This window comes from Rhipicephalus microplus, chromosome 5, assembly GCF_043290135.1.
Source record: "Rhipicephalus microplus isolate Deutch F79 chromosome 5, USDA_Rmic, whole genome shotgun sequence".
NCBI lineage: Eukaryota > Metazoa > Arthropoda > Arachnida > Ixodida > Ixodidae > Rhipicephalus > Rhipicephalus microplus.
The window spans coordinates 198,811,917-198,823,661 of record NC_134704.1 but is presented as its reverse complement, the minus strand read 5'-3'; positions in this window follow the sequence as shown (position 1 = coordinate 198,823,661).

Here is an 11,745-nt window from a genome sequence, read left to right as displayed (position 1 = left end):
TCTCCGCAAATCTTCCTTGTTGTCGGCCATTAGCACTTATCGTCTGCGTACATCAGTGCTGGTAGTGCCTGTTCAATGAGTTTTCCTTGTTTGACGAAAGAGAGGTTGAAGCCCAGTTCACTTCCCTCTAATTTGGCCTCTAATTCTTGTAGGTACATAAAGAATAACAAGGGTGACAGGGGACACCCCTGCCTAAGCCCCCGTTTCACCTCTGTGGGATTAGATACCTGTTTTTTCCACTTTATAACTACCTTGTTACTTTTATAGATCTTCTTTAAAAAATTAGTGACTACAACTTCACGCCTAGTGTGTCCAGTATTCCCCACTATTCCTCTTGAACCACGCTATCGTACGCTCCCTTGATATCCAAAAATGCTAGCCATTGGGGCCTGTGTTCCTTTTCATGCTATTTCGATGCACTGTGTCAGTGAGAGCAGATTGTCTTCCAACCTCCTGTGTTTCCGAAACCCATTCTGCAGTTCCCCCAGCACCCCCTCATCTTCTATCCATGCCTGCAGTCTTTCCTTTATAATCTGCATCGCCAGCCTGTAGACCACTGATGTCACTGTTATAGGACGGTAGTTGTTTATGTCAGCTTTGTCCCCCTTTCCTTTATAGATCATGCTCATTCTGCTAAGTTTCCATCCATCGGGAACTTCTCCATCAATTATCATTTTGCTCAATGCCTCTTTCAAAGCCTGTTTAGACTTCGGACCTAATGTCTTTATCAGCATAATTGGAATGCCATCTGGGCCTGTTGATGTACTACAAGGAACCCTTTTCTCAGCCCTTTCCCACTCTTGTTGTGAAAATGGAGCCATTGCGCCACTTGATTCATCCTTGTCTATTGTGGTGCATAAAGCACTTCTGTGTTGAAAATTTTCTGTCACCCTTGTTCTTATATATTCAATAGCTTCGTGCCCTTCTAGCCTAACACCTTGAGCTGTAGTTATAAACCTCTGCTCTAGGCTGGTCTCATTTCTTAGGCAGTTTATATGGTTCCAAATTTTGGCAGCTGCCTTTCTATCTTTTTATGTACTTTCGCCAGCCACTGGGCTCCCTTTCTTCTAATCTTTTCATTCATCAGAAGGGATGCATCCCTTCTACAGCTTAGAAAGATTTCCCATATTCTTTCAACATCATTTGTCGGTTCACCCTGTTGCTAAGCATGTCTGTGTTCCCTAGAGGCTTCCTGACGTTTTGCTATGGCTCTCTTAACTTCCTCATCCCACCAACTCTTGGGCTTGTGTCTTCTTTTCCGGGGTGACTTGTCACGCGTCTTAGCAAGCTCAAGCTCAGTCTAATTAGATTCGTGCACGTCCACACTGTTTTATTATCCTCAGTGATTGCTTTCTCAATTTGTTATGTGGCTATTTCAATTTGCCTTTCTGAATAAAAATTTTCCTGTAGTTGCTCATCTTGTCTCCTTCCCACTTTCACTGCTCTTCGAAAACTTAGCTTGATACGTTTGTGATCACTACCCAGACTTCTCGAGCCACCTACATCTACGTGCATTCCTCTGAGCTTATCATACATCCTATGTGACATCAGTGTGTAACCTATCGTCAACTGAAGCCTTCCATACCTCCCATGTTCTTTGCCCTTCACAATTCTCGGTACTGTTGCAAATGATAATCGAGCCTTTCACACATATTGATGACCATTTTGCCTGTCGGGTTGGTATACTAATCTATACCTTCTATGTGTGCATTCCTATCTCCTAGTATAATTATCTCGCACTCTCCTCCTAACTCCTGAATGTCCTTTGATATACACTCTACCATTGCCTGGTTTTCCTCTCTGGCCTTTGTTCCCGTCAACAAGTACACGAAACCAGGGAGTGTCATTTGCCCTGCCACTTTCTTTTTCAGCCATAAATGTTCCTTGCACTCCTGCTTGACCCTTTTCCAGCCTGTACATTTATGAATGAATGCCCCAATACCACCCCCCTTTCTGCTGCTTTCTGTTCTATTACAATATTCCCACGCGTAGTCTGCATTGTTAGGAGGTTGTTCAATGTCCCTGAGATGTGTTTCTACGAAACCGTATACCATCGGCCTCTCTTCCCTTAGCTGTTCTTCTATCTCTTCCCACTTCAGCCTGTTCCTACCACCCTGCATGTTAATATACCCTATGTCTGAATGGGCTCGGCGCTCGTGGCTACGTCTATTTATGCCCCGGACTCCACCTATCTTAGACATTGGTGCCACTTTGGAATCGTATCTGTCCATAACACCTGTCGAAGAGTCTCCCTGGTTGTTTTCCTCGTTACTAGCTATCCTGCACCCCGAAGGGCCCGCTTGCCCCCCAAAAAAGCTACTGCGCGTCCTGCAAGTCGCCAACCTACCTCATGACCTAGCCACCCATCCAAGTGAATTTTCTCTCGTTGAAAACCACCCCACCTATGCACCTCTATGTTTATTTCCACCACCTCAAAGCCTTTCTCTCTACTCATCCGCCATATCTCTTGGTTAGCGTTGACAACCGCTCTTTGCAGGTTGCTATCACGAACCGGTACCTGCTGTATTGTGCATATCACTACCTGTAGCTCAGGAGAAGTGGCGCGCATGTCATCGACGCCTTTCGCCAGTGTGATTGCTAGTCCTGGAGTATCTTCATTTAAGACATCGTTTAAACAGCCTGAAATTATCACGAGGTTTCGTCTATCAGCTGTAGTTTTGAGTTTTGCGCTCGCTTGCCTCATGACTGCTTCCAGCTTGCGTCCTGAGAACGCCCCTACTGCAACCCTCTTGTCACCTCTTACCTCTCTTTGATGGCTTCTGTGCACCGACTTAAATTCGAGTCCCCGGCGATTATCACATGCTGTGGCTTTTCAGCTGGAGCGTCCTGCACCTGGGGGTTTCTTGCACCTGTGACGTCGGCTGCTTTCTCCCCTCCCAGCCTCTACGTCGCTGAAGCTGGGCCTTGCGACAAATGAACCGGCTGAACCTGTTTTTTCCAAACTTGCTCGATCTTTCTTCTCCGCAGTTCTGGTGTCCGGTTTCCTACTGTTCTCTCCGTACGCCGCTCCTCTGTTTACCTTGGCTAGTGCTTCCTCGGCGGACTTCAGCTTTTCTCCCATAGTCCTCGTTTTCTATTGCTCTAACGCCAATGCAGTCTCGAGCTTGGTGATTCTCTACAGCATGTCACTCTGGGTAACCATCATTTTTTCCATTTTTTCCTCGACCTCACATTGCCTACCCTTCGTGTAAGCCTCTCCTGCATTCGCTTCTACACTTGGGTCCACTTTCAAACCCACTCGACATCTTGAACACTTTACAGTCTTTTTAACCATGTCTTTCTGACACCAATTGTCCCTATACTCGATAATTACTAAAGTCGAGCCCTTCACTACGAAAAAAAAGAAAGTCCAAGCTCTACTACAAAAATTTGCGTGTTCAATGAACGCGCACCTCCCCCACGGGGTGGCAAAAGAAAAAAAACAACAAAAACTTCAAACACACACACCCACACTAACTAATAAATACCTGGTGACTGACCCCCGAAAAAGCTGTACAATAAAATATGTGCTACAGGGATTTCAACTGCTGCCCTATAATTATAAAGACAACCTCAAGACATGCAAAACCACTTATCTGCGCAGTCGATTGGGAGCGCTCAAAAAACACGTTCATCCACCGTGACACTCTGATCCGCGCCGGGAAAGTTGCTGCTAGCGCCATCTCACACAGGGCGCCCGAACGTGTCCTGAGGAGCGGGGGCTCGCTTCCTCGGGCAAAGTAGGGTGACGTCACATGGCTGGAAAGGAGGAGTGCGGGGGGCTTTCAGTAGTCTAGGTAGGGTGGCTAGAATGGGGAGGTGTGATGAGCGCGGCGCTTTTTGCTTGCCGAAGAACGCCCTTCGGCGCGCCGATGCCGCTAGGGGCGCTAATGGCAGCGGCGGCCCCTGTGGCTAGCATTTTTGAATATCAAGGGAGCGAAAAATAGCGTGGTTCAAGAGGAGGTGTGGGGAATACTAGACACACTGAGTGTGGAAGGAGTCACTAATTTTCAAAGGAAACCTATAAAAGTAACAAGGTAGTTATAGAGCGGGAAAAACTGGTATCCAAGCACACAGAGGTGAAACGGGGACTTAGGCAGGGGTGTCCTCTGTCACCCTTGTTATTCTTGATGTACCTACAAGGATTAGAGGCCAATTAGAGGGAAGTGGACTTGGCTTCGACCTCTCTTTAGTCAAACGAGAAAAAATCATTGATCAGGCACTACCAGCATTAATGTACGCAGATGATATCGAGCTAATGGCCGAAAGCAAAGAAGATTTGCAGAGATCGATGGACATCTGCGGTAATGAGGGTTATAGGTTAGATTTTATATTCAGTAAGGAAAAATCAGCAGTCATGATTTTTAATGATAATGAAGGTAGTGAGCTTAGAATGCAGGAGGTGACGCTAGAGATAACAGATAAATACAAATATCTGGGAGTATGGATAAGCACTGGGACCGAATACCTAAGGGAACACGAAATATACGTGAAGACTAAAGGTAACAGGAATGCAGCAGTGATGTGAAAAATGCGGCACTGTGGAATTACAATAGGTATGATGTTGTTAGAGGAATATGGAAAGGGGTCATGGTTCCTGGGCTGACGTCCGGCAATGCGGTCTTGTGCATGAGATCAGAAGTTCAAACAAGTTTAGAAATTAAGCAACGTGGAAAAGGTAGGCTTGTTTTAGGAGCTCACGGGAATACACCAAATCAGGGAGTACAAGGTGATATGGGGTGGACATCATTTGAGGGCAGGGAAGCTAGCAGCAAGATAAAATTTGAGAAGCGATTGAGAGAAAGGGGGCTGTTCCAGAAGGACCAGAGAGACCACAGAACCGAAACGTCTTCGGTTTATTGTTGACAGAACAGGAATAAAAATTATGCAGAGCGTGCCCCTGGCTACTTCTTCCTCGCCTCCGAGCTCCATCTTCAATCTGTTGTTTACATCTTCCCGCCGGCCAGATTCAACCGAAGCAACCTTCGAGCAACTACAACAGTTCAATCGGCCTCTTGACTAATTTTCCTTCAGGTGTACGAAGCAAGCATGTTCTCACTAGTCCATCCTTGCCTGGGAAAATATTTTCGACCTTGCAGAGTTTCCACTGAGTTTTTTTTTCGTGCTTCTCAAAGCAGAAGTACATCTCCTTCTTGTACATTTGCGTGACGCTCTATTTTTCTGCGGGCACACTTAAGCTTCCTCAGGTACTCCTTTTTCCATCTGGTCCACCATGTTATCATTGCCCGTTTTCTTGCACTCCAGTAATTCAGCAAACTGTATTCTTGGAGTCTGTTTTCTTCCTGCTTGTTCATTGCTTGCCTGCGTCCTATAACGTCCGCCGGTGTGATGGGTTGTGGCTCGTTAGGATCGTCATACACATAAGTAGGAGGCCGGTTGTTAAGTACTCCTTCTGCTTCAACAACCACAGTCCATAGTTCTTCTTCATCCAAAAGTCGAGCACCTATAGTTTTTGCCATGGATGTCTTAAAGCTTCTGATCAGTCTTTCATAAAATCCTCCCCACCATGGAGCTAACTCTACAATAAACTTCCATTTTATTTTCAGGTTTCTGCTATACTGTTGAACCCTTTCATCTTCTATTTTTAATATATTGTTCATCTCTTTCTCAGATTTCTTGAATGCTTTTGCATTATCACTGTAAATAGTTGTACACAATCCTATTCTAGCTACGAATCTTCGGAATGCTTGTATAAACGCTTCTGATGACATCCTCTTGACCAACTCCAGTTGTATGGCTTTTGTTAATGCACACGTAAATATCACAATGTAAAACTTTGTAATTTTTTCGCCTTTCTCCTCTCGGGCATTTGGCGGTCCAGCAAAGTCTATACCAACTGTGTCGAATGGCCTCGTCTGTGTTATCCTGTCAGCTGGTAGTGGTAGAATTTCTTGTGCCATTGGTCTAGAATTGAATCTCCTACATGCGATGCATTTCTTTATCACATATTTCGCCATCTGTCGGGCACGCACAATCCAAAACTTCGTTCTTAGATGTGTCAATGTTGCCGCAACGCCACCATGCATTGTCACTTGAAGCGCGTACAGAACTAGCAGTTCTGAAAAGTGACTTTCTCTTGATAAAATAATAGGATGCTTCTCATCAAAGCTTAAATCACTCCACCGAAGCCTCCCTTTTACCCTTAGGACTCCTTGATCATCTTCGAAGATGTTCGTGCCGTACAGATTCATGTTGTCATATATTCGTGTCACTGCATTTTGTAGCGTTTTCTGCTCCTGCTTTATCAGCACAAACTCGTCATTGACCAATTGTTCTCCTGTCAGCGAACCTGTTTTCCTTTCTTTTCGTCGGTTTCCTATATTACGCATCACCCACGCGGTAACTCGTGACGCTTTCTTGTATGATCCAAACCTGCTCACATCAATTATCTTTTCTTCACTCGTGGTGGTAGTTAAGCATGCCACGGTCTTTCCTCGTCTTTGTTGTCATCACTGTCCGATTCTTGCGTGATGTCATAATCAGGCCTTTGTTTTTTCATTCTTGATCCACGTGGGGCCTTTTCACCATAATTCCCTGTCCAGCAAACGTTTCATCTTCATCCCCCTTGTCATCAAATCCACAGGATTTTCATCCCTTTTAACATAACCCCATTGACTCTCATTGGACTTGCTTTTAATTTCTGCTGCGCGGTTGCGAACAAACAGATCTTTCGCCTTGTTAGGCTTTATCCAGCATAATACAATTTGAGAGTCAGTCCAGAATTTCACATTCCTTAGTTTCCTGATGAAATTCTCAGTTATATGACTGGCCAATCTGACTGATATTGTGGCCGCCAACAACTCCAATCTTGCTAGTGTAATCTTTTTGATTGGAGCGACTCTGCCCTTTGCAATGATTAAATTGGCTTCATTGCTTCCATCGGAGTATTTTGTTACAATGTATGCTGCTGCTCCATACGCCATTGGACTCACATCGGAGAACACGTGGAGTGGGTGCTTTCACTTCAGCTTGCCTGTTGGCATAGCATCTGTTAACGGTGAAGTCATCTAAGTGCTGAAGCTCTTCCGACCAGTACTTCCAAGCTGCCTTGGAAGGACCGTACTGGCTTGGTAACGGGTCATCCCATTTCAGTTTATCCAAATTTTTTGCAGCAATATTTTTGCTCTAATGGAAAACGGTGTCAAAAATCAAAAGGTTCATATAGCTTTGCCGTGGCCTGCAAAACCTGTCTTTTTGAGAGTTGTCTCATGTCCTTCTCATTTCGCCATGTAGTGTCGGGAAAGCTCAACACGTCGTCTACAAAACTCCATTTCAGTCCCAAAATCTTGATTTGTCCCTCTTTTCTTTTCCCTCGATCCAGATCCTCTCCTTCTTCATCAAAGAGGTTTCTTAGCTCGGCGTCATTTGAGATCCATTTTCTTAAATTCATTTCCGCATTGCGAAAAATATCTCGTGCTTCTTTGTATATCTTTGTCGATGTCGAGTATTCGTAGACTCCTAGTAAAACGTCATCGATGTAGATTCCTTTCCGGAGTTGCGCCACAAGTGCAGGATATTTTTATTCGAATTGATTCAAATGTCGATGAATCGTGGCCGCTAGAAGGAAGCTAATTGGTGTAGTTCCGAAAGTAACCCTCGTCATCCTCCATGTTTTTATCTTCGGGGTTGGCATATCTTCGCTGGGTATTCTTTCCCACTACATAAGTCGCAGTGCGTCTCGGTCATTTTCATGTATCTTGATCAGCAGGAATGCTTTTTCCACGTCGGCTGACATAGCGATCTTGTGATGTCGAAAGTTCATCAGCAAGCTTCTGATGTCGGGGTTTAGGTTTGGCCCCTTTTCCAAGTTGTCTTCAAGGATTCACCTGGATTTTGGTTTGGCGATGCGTCAAAGACGATCCGTATTTTTGTCGTTGTTCGGTCCTTTTTAATTACTGCTTGATGTGGCAAGTAGTATACAAATTTGTTCTGTATATCGAATCCAGCATCTTCTTCGACGTTTTCAGCTATTTCTTACTCGAAGTATTCTCGAATAGCTTTGTCGTAGGCTAGGAGCTCATCTTTATCCTTGCATAATTTTTTGGTCTCCTGGATAAGCCTCTTCTCTGCAATGGTGTTGTTGTCATCCAATGTCACGTTTTCCTTCCATGGTAGCCGCACTTGGTATCTTCCTGCGTTGAACTCCAGTGTTTGTTGGACGTAGTCTAGCACATGTTCATCGTTCATCTTTGTTGCTGGTTTCTCCTTGATACCCATGTTTTCCAAGTCCCAGAATCTCTGCAGTTCGTCCACAGTCGTGTCCCACTTGGCACTGACCTTGAGTACCATAACCGTGGATGATTTCATCGGCACACAATGAAGTCTTACAGGACCTTGGACCGTCCATCCCAATATTGTTTCTATTGCCATTACTTTTGGATGAATCTCGCAAATGCGACCAGTGACTGCAGTCCAGTAATAATTTGCTCCAATTATTATAAAAGTTTCCATATTTTTTCTTTCTTTGTCCGTCTTCTCGTTGTCATCAGCCAAACAAATTCCCATCGATCTTGCTCTTTCGTGTATTGCCAACGGTGGCGATGGTAGCACGTTACAAGATATAACTTCTATCTCCAGTGCCTCAATCGTGACTGGCTCCTAGATGGGATCCTTCCTCACGCTGACCTCGACGACTTTCATGTCTAGTTCTATCTCTCCTCCTCCAAATGATCCGACAGTAGTCCTTTCGGATCTTTTTACCTTGCACGCTAGTTTTCTTGACAATCTTTTGAGAATGAATGTCCTCTGGCTCCCGTTGTCCGGAAATCCGTGCGTAGCACCCGCTGTCTTCTCCCTCCGTCCACGAAAAGGCTGTCTGCAGTAGTATGCACTTGTGTTCATCAGACTGCTGTACGTGCATGTTGCAGGACTTGCTGGTGTCTAACCGGTCAGGTTGCGCGCTTTTACGCACTTGCTCAGCATCACCGCTTTGCTGCTGTGCTGACACTCCTGCAGGCGTACGTGATCGACACATGCATGTCGCGTGCCTTCCCTTGCATGTTTTGTAGCGTACGTTAGTGCGGCATATCTTCGCCGTGTGGTGAGGTCTCGTGCATCTGAAGCACCTTCGTTCCCGTTGCAAGGCTTCTTTTTTCTGTAGCATACTAATGCTTCTTCTGCAATCTTCCGTGTAGTGTTCAGTCATCTCACAGAAGATGCATTTCTTAGTCGATATGCTTTGAAGCGTAGATGTTCTAGTCAGCCTCATACTGTGCGGTGACTGGGTCACGTCGTATTTTTCCTCTCAAGTTTCTTCTCTGCGGCGTATATATATGTTTAAAAACTCCACAATTTCTTTCAAACTGCCCGTGCTGTCTCTTGACGCTGAGTCCGATTCCGTAGTTTCTGGTGTGTTGTCACCTTTCTCTATCTCCTTCATCTTCATTTCAATCCTCATATCCACCGGTAGCGCAGATTTTACAACAGGAGCTACCACTGTGGCGTAGCTACCCATTTCCACTCCTAATGACTGCAATGCTCGTGTGTTCACTTGCAACATTTGGAAGAGTTTCTTCAACCCTTCTACATCTTTAGGACTTTTCACTGCTTCCAAGTTTGCAAGCTCTTTTATTTAGGTCTCTCTCAACTTATCTTCTTGTGCGAAGGTTTCTTTCAGAAGAGCGACTGCATGCTCGTAATTCTGATCAGAAAACTGCAAACCCTCTATGAGGGACACAGCCTCGCCTCTCAGAGACGCCAGAAGGTAATTAAATTTTTGATTCTTCGGCATGTTCACTCTGTTATGCACCGATGTCTTGAACTGATGCCAAAACCTTGGCCATGCTGTTTTTTTCCTATCAAACGTGATCATCTCAAGACGTATCAACTTAACAAGCTCTTGCGTCTCCGAGATTTGGTTAGTACCTTGCACTGAGCTCGCCTGTTCTATGACTATTCTCGTAGTCAGTTACGTCGCTTGTTCTAACTCGCGTCATTGTTCTTCTATTTTTGTCGTTGCTGTGACCACCTTCATCTCATAATGCAAAACTCTTTCAAACTCCGCCTCCGCGTCGTCTTCTTCAATGAACGGTTCAATCTGTTCGTTAACTTGTCTTAGCGTCTTTGACATGTTCTTCATCTGGTTCAGAAGCGTCATAAGTTGTGCGCGATCGGCGTCTTCTATCTTCTTATCAAGTTCGCTCGTAAGCGTAGTCACATTTGCTCGAAGAGCCTTCCGCTTCTTCGATAGGACCTCTTTATTCATGCTTAAAACGTGTTGAAAGAGCTCTTGCCTGTTTATGTGCGTCGCCAACAGTCGCCGGTCATGGTCCTTCTCTCGACGGTTCGTCCTTGAGCCAGACGCCGCTGCTTCGTTCTTCAACCCATTCTTGCGAATGGGGTTAAAGTCTGTGCGTCTGTCTTCAGATCCTCCTGGTCACGGCACCAGGTTTCAGAAGGACAAGAGAGACCACAGAACCGATACGTCTTCGGTTTATTGTTGACAGAACAGGATGATGATGATGATGATCCTTGATACTCTGGCATAAAAAATATGCAGAGCATGCCCCTGGCTACTTCTTTCTCGCCTCCGAGCTCCACCTTCAATCTGTATTCTACAGGGGCAGGAGCGTTGGGCTAGGAAGGTTTTCGGCTACTTGTACATGAAGAATGTCGATACACAATGGAGGAAGCCAACCAGAAAATTGACTGGTAAATAGTTAGAAAACAGCAGGCGGCCAAACCAAAAATAACTCTCGGTCAAGAAGAAATTGAAGGAAATGGAGACTGACATGTGGAGAATTGCCATGATTAAGAAGTCCACACTAGAGATCTGTCGAACTTTTAAGCAAGAAACCGCCAAGGAAAGGATCTATGATAATACTCGGGGTAGTTCTCTACTTTTTGAGGAAAGTAGTATTGCGAACCAAGACATATCGGGCCAAATACAAAGGGGTAGACACGGTATGCAGTGCTTGTGGACAGGAAGAAGAAACTGCCGAACACTTGGTAATGTTCTGTAAAGGGCTTCACCCTATAGTTCAGGATGTTTTTTCTCTCTCTTTCTCTCTCTCTCTGTCTCTCTGTGTGTGTGCGCGTGTGCGTCCGTGCGTGTGTGTGTGTGTGCGTGTGTGCGTGTGTGTGTGTGTGTGTGTGTGTGTGTGCGTGCGTGTGAGTAAAAAACTCGTAACCTCTCTTTGACGATGGATGGATGGATAGATATGGCTGTACCCTTTAGATTGGGCGGTGGCTAGCGCCACCAAGACGTAATACCTAATGAACCAAAAACTAGATTTATTTTTTTCCTTAAATGGTGAGGTTGAGGATTTGTACTTGGCAGCGAAGGGTTCAATTTTCTTTCGTGCCTTGACTTTATCCACCAATCAGATAACCTCCTTTTAGTTAATTCTACCCGCTTATAGTCTATTTTGCCCTCCCGGTCCCTACACCCCAGTGCTTTGAAAAATTCTGCGCCACCAACCTGAACTACAGGGTGAAGCCCTTTACAGAACATTATCAAGTGTTCGGCACTTTTTCTTCCTCTCCACACGCACTGCATACCGTGTCTACCCTTTCGTATTTGGCCTGATATGTCTTTGTTCGCAATACTCCCGTCCTGGCCTCAAACAGTAGAGAACTACCCCGAGTATTATCATATATCCCTTCCTTGGCTATTTCCTGCTTAAAAGTTCGACAGATCTCTAGTGCGGACTTCTTAATCATGCCAATTTTCCACCTATTGGTCTAAGCGTCCTTCACCTTCTTCTTAACCGATAATTCTTTTTG